General features: G+C 33.9%; 1 long non-coding RNA gene across 1 annotated transcript; it reads left to right on the top strand.

Moving 5' to 3' along the window:
• The first annotated feature begins 4,799 nt into the window (after nucleotides 1–4,799).
• Nucleotides 4,800–8,960, top strand: LOC107849970. Its single transcript, XR_001668359.2, has 3 exons — nucleotides 4,800–5,199; nucleotides 5,269–5,333; nucleotides 8,632–8,960. It is a non-coding gene; the product is annotated as an uncharacterized LOC107849970 (long non-coding RNA).
• Nucleotides 8,961–9,709: the final 749 nt, after the last annotated feature.

The following is a 9,709-nucleotide window of genomic DNA, read 5'->3' as shown; positions in this document are numbered from 1 at the left end:
TCAAACATTAGCGACCTCCAACGTATTATGTTTTTGCTTATGACATTGACGGTCCAAAAGGTGAGAATAATGCAAAAGATAGACTGCTCGACGAGTTGGGCATATGTTTTTCATGGATAGCAATAGGAGAAGACACCGTACATGAAAGATGGGCAAACAATAAATTGTAATCACTTCAGTCTTGTCTTTAATCTCCTCATAACAAATTGGACTTAAACAAATACTCTGGTTTCATCCACCGCAATGGGTGGCCTCATTGAAAACCTCCCACCTTCACTAGTATATTCCCATAAGACTTAAAGAAACTCAAGGATATCCTTAGTGTTCTTACAATATAGTATCATTCCCATAATCAGCACCACTCACCTCACATATGGTGAAAACCCCCTCCTCTTCCTCAAATCGGCAATCGAAGGGGATATCAGAAGGATTAGGTGAAACATTAAGAGCATCAATATCACCAGTACACTTGACCCAGTGATTTTGTGTGATTTCAGCGACGGCTACATACTAAAACTTCACTTTGCTCTAAATAGCTCTGATAAATCAAACTTGAAGACATTTCAAAATCTTTAAATTATCAGTGAATTTCAGTCCAGTAACCTTTTAACTAATTATTAAAACAAGAGAGAGAGAACAGAAAGAACAAAAAAACTGGAATCAAACAAGCAATTGAAGGAAGAAATTGTGAAAAATAAAGTGAAACCAAACAAACAACTTGCTGGATGAGATATCATACTTGAGCTGCGATGGAAGCTATGATGGAAATTGAGATTAGGGCAAAAAGTTGATGGGAAAATGAAATTGACAAAGCTTTGAGCGATGGAAAGGAGAGTTAGGGCAAACGTAAATTGAACAAGAATTTCGCAAAGCTGCCTTGAAAACAATTAGGGCAAAGCTTATAGGGCCGACTTGTATTTTGAATAGAAAACAAAGTTTTTTATTTTCTTTTTGGTGCCATTGAATATACTAGGAGTATATATTTTAGCGGAAAACAAAATTTTTAATTTTTTATTAAAATTTCCATTAAAGTTTGGCGCCTAATTTCCCGCTCAAGACTCCAAATTATCAATAGGGACCGGTTAATAATTTTTTTAGGACCATATTTTGTACCTTCCCAAAAAAATATACAATTAGAGATCGAAATTTAATCTCGTCTTAATAAGTATATGTTTAGAGACCAAATAATTGACTCGTCCCTAAATGTTGGTCTTAAATAGTCCTTTTTCTTGTAGTGAACAACATTAAAAGGAGTTAAGACCATAGTGTGTTATATGTATTACTAATAAAATGTTTAAACAATTTTGCACAATTCAATTATATTAGTTTAATACTTTAATTGCACGTGCCTCTAACGTGTAATATTTTATTATTTTAAATTAAAGATTTTATTTATTGTGGAGATTTTTAATGAAGTGTAAAAAATTCAAATAACTTTTCAAATATCTTTCACATTTTAATATAATAATGTAAATACAAATATATATATTAGTTTAAGTATATATATATTTTACCACTAGAAGTTTCAAATCGCTGATAAATCATCACTTTTACGTTTACAATTCAGTACCTCTTTCCTTTGTTGTCAGAGGCTAAGAGAGACAAATCGATTGAACCATATTTGTGGTAGAATTATTTTTCCTTTATTTTTTATAGAGAAAATATTCTATTTCCACCTTGAACTATACGTGAAAAGGTTGAGACACACCTGAACTTTAGGAGAGTCCTATTACCCCCCGGACCAATTAAAACCGTATTTTTGACAACCTTATTGCCTACGTGGCACATACATGGCACAACACACTTAAGGGTCCATGTAGGCACACGTGTGTGACACGTAGACATTAAGGTTGACAAAAATATGATTTTTATTAGTTCAGGGGGTAATAGGACTCTCCTAAAGTTCGGGTGTGTCTCAACCTTTTCGCGTATATTTCAAGGTGGTAATAGAGTATTTTTCTTTTCTGTATTTAAAATCTTTCCTTGCTTTTAAAGTCAAATCCTCACAAAATCATTGATCAAATTCTTATTACTTACTTAAAACTTTTTAAAATTTGGTACTTTTTAGATTTTTTTATTATAACGCTTTTATATTTATTTCTTGATTTTTTTAAATCTTTTTTAAATCAAATATAGTTGAAATAGAATTTTAAAATGGTGAAATGATGATTTTGTCTAAAGCAGAAACTTATAATAAGGGGTAAAAGGTTTAAACAATATTTTTAAAAATGTTCACACTTTTAATATATTATAAATTATAGATATAGAAGGAAAAAAAAGATAATAGCAGGGTAAGTAATTTGGCATGAAATGATAGTGTTGTGTCACGTTCTTATTCTTCAACTAAGCACGCATGCAATGACAACTCGCTCACATTCTTACACTACTTTGCCACGATCTTACTATGCAAAGTCAACTTAAAACCCTAGAAATTTCTAAGAGAACAATAAAAAAGAACACCAGAGGATTTCAAGAAAGATTTGTATTAATGAGAACTTGAATTATTTGCTTTATAATTTTACAAATAAATGCCCTCCATTTATGCTACTGTTCATCTAGGGGCTAATGGGTAAATAACAAGTCCCTATATATTTTTTTAAAAACAATATCTCTTTTCAAGAATACTCTACAAATTTAAAATATTCTGAGGGCCTTTTATTCAAATCCAAGGAGTTTTAGGATCTCCTAAGAAAAATCCTCATATTTCTTTTGTATCTTGCACAAGTGCTAGCATTTTTGTTACATAAGCTTTCACGTGTCAAAAAGGTGTGTGAAGGGGTACTTATAGACACGATAGTTCATCACACATATGGCTTATTCGGTATGAGGAAGAAGGGATAATTAATTTCAATATTAATTTTAGAATAAGTTTATTCCATATTTGATTGGGATAAGATCGCGGGATATCTTAGAATTATAGTATTATTTTTATCGCATATTGAAGGTGAAATAACACATAAGAAATTACTAATCTTGTGATAAGTTATCTCAACTGGTCCCCAACTAAATGAGCCATTGGGGAGTAATTAACAAGGGAAAATGCTTGTACAGGGAACCTAGAGGCTTGTCTAAGTACTTCCAATAGTTTGTACTCAACTAATTTTCGATAAATTTGATATAAATTAACAACAACACTTGGGGTCACTGTGAACCAATAGTTCATGTATACTAAGAAGAGTCATAAAAAGTAGAACTATGTGAAACACAGGAGGAATTGTCATATAAAAAAAATGTCCAAAAAGTTGTTTCCCAGCTCTTCCTTCGCAAGTAAGTTCGCTACCTCATTCTTCTCTCTATAACTATGATAGAACAGTAGTCCTCCTAGCATATCTATCAATAACCGACATTCAAGCAAAATGAATGATAAGTAGTGTAATCTTAATATCAGGGGTCCATCATACATCAGAGGTTTCAGATTTAAACTCTAGATATGGAAAATATCAAAGTATTTTCCAATTCATAAAAGCGTGTCTACATCAGTGGAGAAATGAACTTCTCTACATTGGTGACGAATATATCGTTACTTAAAACCTTCAACAATTTAGGCTGTAGGCACGTAATACAGACCCACAAAGGAAGATGTCTAGAATCTGACTCCCTAACGTGTCTAAGGAACATGTTAATTAATCTATTTTTTATCGAAAACTTAACCTGTGTAAAGTAAAAAAAAGTAAGTAAATGGTGCAAAAATTTATCATGGAAAACTCTAGCACACAAAGGGTATAAAATAATGACCTGCACCTCCACAAGTTCAACCCAAACACCACTAAAACAATGAGCCTTAAATCGTTTGTATTATGATGGTTGCAATCCTAGGAACTAACTCTAATTTCTATAAATCAACAATCACCCTTGACTATTGAACCCAACTTAGATTTTCATTTAAACTATGAAAGCAATAAATTACAACTCAATAAAAACAAAGGAGAAAATGCTCTATTTTCCTCCTTGAACGATACGCGAAAAGGCTGAGACATACCTAAGCTTTAGGAGAGTTCTATTATCCCACTGGACTAATTAAAATCGTATTTTTTACAACCTTAGTACCTACGTGGTACAACACACTGAAGGGTCCACGTAGGCACACGTGTGTGCCACGTATGTGTCACATATAGACACTAAGGTTTTCAAAAATATAATTTTAATTAGTCCAGGGGTAATAGGACCCTCCAAAAGTTTGGGTGTGTCTCAGCCTTTTCCTGTACAGCCAAGGGGTAATAGGACCCTCCAAAAGTTTGGGTGTATCTCAGCCTTTTCCTGTACAGCCAAGGTGGAAATAGTGCATTTTTTGAAAACAATACATTGAAGCTCACTTAAGAACTATAAAGACATAATCTTAAGCAAAAGGTTCTTTAATCTTTTTCTCCGTGTTGACTACACTTAGATCTTCAATCTGAACTCTCTCAAATATAAACTCCCTCTATTATATTGTATTCTGGATTTTTCTCTCACTATAAGTGTGCATCCTTTCATCACGTTGATCTTGTGTATTTATAACTCTAGTTGAATATCCCAATCAAGTAGACTTCTAACTCTACAAGGACTCCTTTGTTTTATTGAATTTCTCAATCTATCAACTTTTAATAAATATCTTATCACGTTTAGACTTTTATTTGGCCTATGCTAGATGCAGGAATCATATACTATCCAATATAAACCCCTGAGATGTAGGACTCCTAGTGCAGGTTAGACTAATCTTATACTAACTTTGAGTAGATATCTTATCACGTTTAGACTTTATCCGGTCCATTCTATATGCAATGATCTATATCCTATCCAATAGAAATTCCTGAGATATAGGACTTCTACTACTGGCTCAACTCAAGTCAAAGGAAAAAGTAGAAATAACCTGCTTCCTACACATTCTTTTTTTAAAGCAAATTTTAGTGGCTGGTTAGGCCATTTTATTTAACAGCTAAAAGGAAAGAAGTTTGGCTTAAAGACCCAAAAAATAAAATAAAAATACAACATCTATAAATTGATTTAGGTCCATCCCAATTTCTCCAGGCCCTATCTATATATTCTGACAATTCTCCACAAAAGAAGTACTCTTTTTACTTCCTCCTGACCTCCAAAATGTTGCCTCCTTGTTATGGATGGAATCTTTCTCTACGTTTGCTTCTTCTCTAGTTTATTTGTGCTCCAGTACCTGATTTGTTCGTCTTCTCCTTTACGCATAAGACGTGTCACTCAACCAAGGTTGACTCTCTTCATCTGTAGTCGCTCACTCTTTTTTAATTCTTTTTCTAATATTCTTTTTTGCATTAGGTGAATGGTGTTCTAGTGCAAGAAATCAAAGGAGGAAGCAATTCGGAGTTTGTTGTCTCCCAAAGGTACTATTATACTCACCATCCAAAATTTCACTTTCTTGTATTCACTTTCTCAATTATTTATTGTTATCAGTTTTGCTGTGGGGTTTTTCACACTACCTGAGCTTGTAGCTGACCTCCAAAGCTTATAGTAGTATTTGATGCCACTCCCCTTTGTTTTGGGTGATATATTTTGTGTGCTTACATAGTTTAGCCTATCTGATCTAGTTGTACTTTTTCTAGTTATAGAACAGACAATGCTGTAAATATGTAAGCCGCTTAGAATCTATATCCTAGATGCTTTGTCATTACTGCAAAACGTATGTATGTGGTTTAGTCTTTTTCATTTTTAATCTAAGTGATGGTATCTGAGCTTTGTTTGTATTGATGATTTTCCTTTACATGCTATAGGAACCTGTTGAGATAAGTTGAATATCTGTTTATTATTGCACGCAATAGCTGAGTTGGCTATATAATCTGCTATTTTATTACCTTCTCAGAAAATATGGCCTCTGTTTATCTCCATCATTTTCTTTGCATTTTTGATTTCCTCCATTTGTTCTTCTAATTCCCAAGGATCTTTCCAAACCTAATTGATTATGTTAACCATTAATAAGGAATCTAAATCCTCTCAAAGTCTTCTAATGTCCTTACTAATACAATGCTTGATTACCTTCATAAGCCCCCATCTCTTCTTCGGCATTAGTAGTGAAACCAATCTTTTCCCCTTGTGCATTTTATTAGATTTCCTTCAGCTTTTCTCAAGAATAACCATATGATCCCATAGCAGGATTTCCTCTATAAGCCCCATTAGTATTGTACATTATCATTCCTTGTTCTGGCATCTCCCACTTCACTGAATGATAGAAAAGTCTTGGCTTGAAATTACTTACACGTATTTTTATGTCTTTCCACTCCCTTCTTGGCATCTTTATCCAAGGGAATCTTTTTTCTCTTCATGTAAATGACATTCTGTAACACTTGAGCAATCATTCAATTAAGAGTAGTGTTCCCTCCGTGTTTTCTATTATTTTCCTTTTCCATAGTGTTTAAATAATCGGTGCTCGTATAACTCTATACTTTTGCTGCAGTTTACTTGAAGCCTCCAAATTAATCCATATATTCATGGTATGTGTTAGTTGTCTAACTACAAAATTAGCAAAATACTTCTGTAGCTATGAAGATATGGGAGCTATTAGAAAAAGGTTGTATGTTTTCTCTTTTTGAAATTGCTTACAACACCAATGTTTGGAAACCAAGTTTATCCTCATCCTTTGCAAATTGTCATCAATGGAAACTATAGCCTTTAATACTATCCATAGGAAGAAGTTAATTTTTAAAGGAAGTCCCTTATTCCATATGTCCCCATAAATCTCGCTCTTCTCCCTTTTATGTCTTATTAGTTCCCAGACAGATTTAACACTAACCTTTCCACTACTGTCCCCCATCAACCATGATTTATCTCTCACCCTACCTCTAAAGTAGGATTGATGCAATATATAATATACTCTTACCATTTCATCTAAATTATATAGACTTAGCTTTAAGTTATTCTAATTCCCATGTCTGATTAACTGTTTGGCTTCTATCTCTATCTTTCCGTGATTGTGTTCCTCAAAATAATACTGAGCACCTTGTTTTGTCTAGCTATCAAACCAAAAGCTAGCATCTCTAGGTTTAATCTTCCATAAGATATTGTGTTCCACTTCCTATCTGAGTTGAATCATTTTTATCCATATATAAGATATCGCTGATCCTTGAGCTATGACGATAATTTTTCTTGCAATATTGTAATGCCTTGAGTGTTTTGACACATAAATAGTGCTAGGAACGAGCCCACGTAACCCATAGATCTAGTATAAACAATCTTGGGATGGGTTCATAATCCATTCATTGAAAGGAAGACCCCACACACTAGCCGACACTGTGCGGGTTTCCGTGAGAGGCCACTGCCTCACCCATGCGGAGGGCTCATTCTACGGGGAGAGGGGACAATTTACAATGGGCCCCAGGCCATAAGGTTGAGGCCTCACCCACCATGCCCCCTATCTTTGTTGTTGATAAGGCATCATTTTAACCCATTTTAGGGGTGTTTAACTCTTTTTACCCTATTAAAACATTCTCATTCATCCCAAAACGTCTCAAAGTCACTATTTATGATTTCTAACCCCTCAAAAAACATTCCAACTTCGCCCAATCCACAAGAGAGAGAGAGAGATCTACCTAGGGTTCAAGATTCTTTAGCTCTAAGAATCAATTACATTAATTCCTTTAGCTAAAAGGTATGTAGAACGACATTACTAATCACGGGCTTGAAAATTATGTTTCCAATACTCTATATTTATATATTTATATATAATATGGGTTTTAAAATTACTTGAAGAGCACGAATTATTAACTACATTTTATGATGAGAGTTATCCACTTAACTAGTGTTGTGGATTATTTAATGAATGTTTAAAATTTTGATCTTCAAATAGTTCTTTTATCAAATTATATGTTGTTTAATTATAGCGATTCATAAGCGTTTCTTGTATTTTAAATTCTATTGTATTCCAATGAGAATTGAATGAATTTATGAAAGAGATGATCACCTTTAAGAGTTATGGAGATATCTTGAAGAAAGATGTTTTGTTTAAACTTGTTTACAAAATTTTTAAGAGAACTCTTATTTGATAGTTAAGTTATTTTAGTGGTAAATGATATATCTTTCTTAAAAAGGGATAAAGGGATGAGATGACATGATTTATATGACTTTCAAGTCATGGTATGGAGACAACAAGCTACAGAATGCCCTTAAAGAGAAAGAGACAATTTTTAAGAATGATTTAGTGATTTAAAGAGACTAAAAATGGGTTTGAAGAGAGTTTTATGGTTAATCAAGAAGGCATGAGTTTTAAAGACTTATTATCTAAAATTGTATATGTCGATGAGGAATTGATTTTATTCTAAAATATGAAAAATTATGTTACCCTTACTTTGTGTATTTTGGTGCATTAAAGAGTAAAGACTCTGTCCCTTGTGGAAAACTTGGGTTGGGGCTTGGTCGATGAGTTAATGCCAGACTCATATACCCCATAGGCTAAATAGAATGTCAGGTATTATCTAGCCCATAACTAAAAAGAAGAGTTGAGTCTATGTTTTTTGGAGGTAGTTTGAGGTCTTTATTTATGCCCATATGTTCTGATTTTGATATTCTAAATTTCTTTTCAAATGGACCTGTCTATTTTTTGTAAAATGTATGTTAATTTGAGTTGTTCTACATGTCAATACATTCCATGTATTGCCCTTCCCCGGGCAACTATATTTTCTCTTGATGTAGGTTTGGAGGAACAATCTCATGGCCCGGTGTAGTACTAGATTTAGTCAGACATCATCCAGAGTTTGTGAGCCATCCATCTTTCAGTAGGTGGATTATTGTAAATGTATTTTTTAGTATTTCTTTTCATTCCATGGTATGGCCGAGGCCTTGTCTCATCTTAGACAATTTAGTCTTGTTTAAAGGCTTCGTAGACTAGTTTGACAATAATTTTGTTATGATGTTTTATTCAAAGTTTGGGATCTCCATTTTTTTTAGATTTTTAGACTTTCTTGAATTTCATTGCATTTCTGCAATTCTATGTAAACTATGCTTTTGATAGAATTCTAAGGGGTCTTCTTGGGCCTATATTGTTCAGAATTCTTGTCACAGCCAGGGCCTTGGCTCAGGTCATGAGAAGCTTTGTATCAGAGCATGGTTCGATATCTCAGGGTGTCAACAAAGTATTATTGTGTAGAGTCCTTTATATCAGTGTGTAGTATGCCATATTTATAAGAGTGAGGCTACAAAACATTTAGGAGTATTTCCCCTTCTTCACGTTCTAGTTTGTGCTAGAGAGTCTAATTTCCATGAATTATTCTAACTCTTTAACTTTTTTGTTTTTTAGATCATACCTCTTCGAAGATCTAATAGTAAAAGGAGTTTAGTTGAGGCCTCTGTCCCTGCAGGATCTAATGATGATGAGCCCTACTCTTGGGATGTCGACTGGTTATATATCCCATACTCCTAAATTCACTTCTCCTCTTGGGGTTCCACCAGCCCTAACTATTCCTCCCTGGGCTCCTAGGGCTGGTATCAACTACACGCAATTTCAATAGAGATATGTCACAAATGACGAGTTCCATCTGTCCATTCACATGCCTGCTCAGCTTGTGGCATTACAATCCCATCATTAGGTAATATTGGTACTGTCTCTAATTTATCTGAAGCCCCTTGGGTTGGTTAGTTCATGAGGTTAAACCCACTGGCTTTCATAGGTTCTAAGGATGAGGAATATCCTCAAGAGTTTGTGGATGAGATAAATAATATATTTGAATTTATGTGTTCTAGTGATATGAAGGGAGTGTAATTTGCAGCTTAT

Source organism: Capsicum annuum, unplaced genomic scaffold (assembly GCF_002878395.1).
Source record: "Capsicum annuum cultivar UCD-10X-F1 unplaced genomic scaffold, UCD10Xv1.1 ctg3921, whole genome shotgun sequence".
Classification (NCBI taxonomy): Eukaryota; Viridiplantae; Streptophyta; class Magnoliopsida; order Solanales; family Solanaceae; genus Capsicum; species Capsicum annuum.
This window is presented reverse-complemented; position numbering and strand designations above follow the sequence as displayed.